Source organism: Fomitopsis serialis, assembly GCF_022376445.1.
Source record: "Fomitopsis serialis strain Sig1Antser10 chromosome Unknown B0H18scaffold_376, whole genome shotgun sequence".
Taxonomy (NCBI): Eukaryota; Fungi; Basidiomycota; class Agaricomycetes; order Polyporales; family Fomitopsidaceae; genus Fomitopsis; species Fomitopsis serialis.
In genome coordinates this window covers 24926-27610 of record NW_025955336.1, presented here as the reverse complement: position 1 = coordinate 27610, position 2685 = coordinate 24926, and positions in this window count along the sequence as shown.

Here is a 2685-nt window from a genome sequence, read left to right as displayed (position 1 = left end):
AGAGTGGATTGAGGTGAACTTTGAACTGACTTAATGTTGATTGAGTGGTGTATTATGCTTTCACTTAGGATTGACTTTGTAGTGGATTAGCTGTCATACACAGGATTAGCAATGGATAACACTTCCACTTAGAGTTGACTTTGAAGTGGATTAGGTTAGGCCCTGTCAGACAGGAGCAATGGATAATGTTTTGACTTAGGATTGACTTTGAAGTAGTTAGCACTAAGCCATACTGTCATGAACAGGATTAGCAATAGATTGGGATTTGGTTTAAGACACATGAGCATTGTTAAGCACTGTCTTGAGACAGGATTAGGACTGGTATATTTTGTCTTAGTACATAGATTAGCATAGGATTATGAACATTCACATGGGTTACATTGGATTGGAACTGGATCAAAAATACTCAAGTCATGATTTAGCATTGATCAGCAGGGGATTAGACATGGATTGAGCATGACTTAATGAAGATTAGTGTTCATCTCAAACCTACTTAGCCTCAACTACTTGTGAATCTATTGCCTAAGTTATGGCTAAGCATGGCTAATCTATGGTTAGGAAATGATTAGACATGGGTCAGATGTTACTTAGCCAAGATTAATCCTCTGAGGATTAGCTTCATTGATCCTATATGGGTAATTAATTGGCTAAGCAGTTTCTCAGCAAGTCTCAGCAATGGATAAACTATGGCTAATCTATGGTTAAGTGTGTATGGATTAGCTGTACTGATTGTCCTTGGCTAAGCAAAAAGTCTAAGCAATGGATGAACAATGGATAATCCATGGTTAAACCTGTATGGATTAGCTGTACTGATCCTGCTTGGCCAAGCAACTGGCTAAGCCATAGCTTAGCACAGGATTGGGTTAAATGTGTATGGCCTTTAAGTTGATCTAAAATACAATATTGATTCAAACTTAATCCGATTTAAATGCAGAAGACGGTTTCTGCCAGTAGGACCTTCCCATTGTGGCAAGGGACGAGGAACGTTGCAAGGAAGAGTGGGCTTTGCGGAGGAGGCACAAGTGGAGGCTTGAGGAAGAGATGTGTTTCGGCGCCAGTCACCCAAACGAACACCGATGTTTATGACCAGTCACCAAATAGTCTACGATTTTGTACCGGGGCTTTGCCCTTTCTCTGCATCATTTATGTTAGTATAGATATATCTACATTCATTGTGTCGGTCGTCACTGTACATTCAATGCTTTTTTGGCCGCAAACATCTTGAGGCAGACCACCGGCCGGACCGTTAGAAACCCGGCCGGTCATCGCTCGGACCATTTGGTCCCAAGTCGAAACTCAAAACCACTCAGTGACAGCAATGTGACACCACGGGCAGCGCAACTACGACCAGCCGCCGCTGAGTGGAAGCCCGCAGCCCGGGGCACCCGTTCCGAGGGCTCGGCGCCCGGCCGGATCGTTGTAACGAAGCAACCGACCACGGGTGGCACGTTCTGGAATAGAACCGGGGCGGCTTCTCCGCTCCACTCGTAGGGGCCAAGCGGCCGGCGACACAGACATCCCATATGGCCCGAGTCACTTTCATCAATCGGTGACTGGAATGTGCCCCACCACGACACAGGGTGGCCAAGCAATGCCTGGGGTGAGCACGTGACTCGGATCAACGGCCGGGACGATCGAAACCTGTGATTGCCGGCCGCATCAATTGCTACGGAGCCAAAGGTGGTTCTCCCGGACCGTTGTCTGATGTCGGGTGTTATGCTTCGTTCACTAGAGGCAAATCTGCGACCGGTAACGCATATTCCCATCAGCTGTTCCGGCCGGATCACCGAGGACCCATCGCCGCAAACAGACAGCCGGGGTGCGGGTGACGGCCAGTGGTGTGACAGTTGCACCAATGGGGGTCCAATGAATCTCATTGGTTTTCCCCCCTGTCCACCGATATTCTGGCATCATCCGGGGCTCCGGCCGGCCCGTTACAACGGCCGACCTCCTTGAGCCTTGCTTTCCAGGCTGGACGATGGCTCGACTGCCGAGGGCAAGCTCCCCTACTGTGGTGGAGGTTGCCATACAGAGGACGAGAACCAAGCGGGGAGTTAAGTCCCGCATCGTTCCCGTAAAAACGAATGTATTGCAAACACCACCGCCGACTCCTCAGCCGCGCTCGCAGCCATCCACAGGCAGTCAAGCTGGATGAGACAGGAGCAGGATGACGAGCCTCCTAACAATATATTCCTTGATCTTTTACCAGCGCGGAAGGGTGCTCCCCAGGTACGATAGTTAGATCAGCACAAGCAATGTCGGTGATGACATTATTCATTAGACTCAACCCAAATGCTACGGGAGTGGATCCCTCTGCAAAATACATACCTCAGGTCTGTCTATGGCCAGTCAAAGCCCCCAATGACCGGCCGAGAAGGCACCTTCGAGTGCGCAAGCTGCAGTAGCGGAGGCGGCGTGTGGAAGTGTTCATCGTGCATCGGTTCGCCCATTTACTGTCACACTTGCTGTCTCACCCAGCACCGCCGAACACCATTCCACCAGTGGAGCAGTGGAGGATTGAGGGCTACTGGGCCCCTGCCTGGTTGAAGGATGTCGGGCTGTGCATCAATTTGGGTCACCGAGGTGCACCTTGCCCGGTCCCTGAGCCCTTCGCCGACGTCGATGATGACGATGAGGAACGGCCGGCCGAGGAAGAAGAAAACGACCCGGAGGCTGCTCAGGACG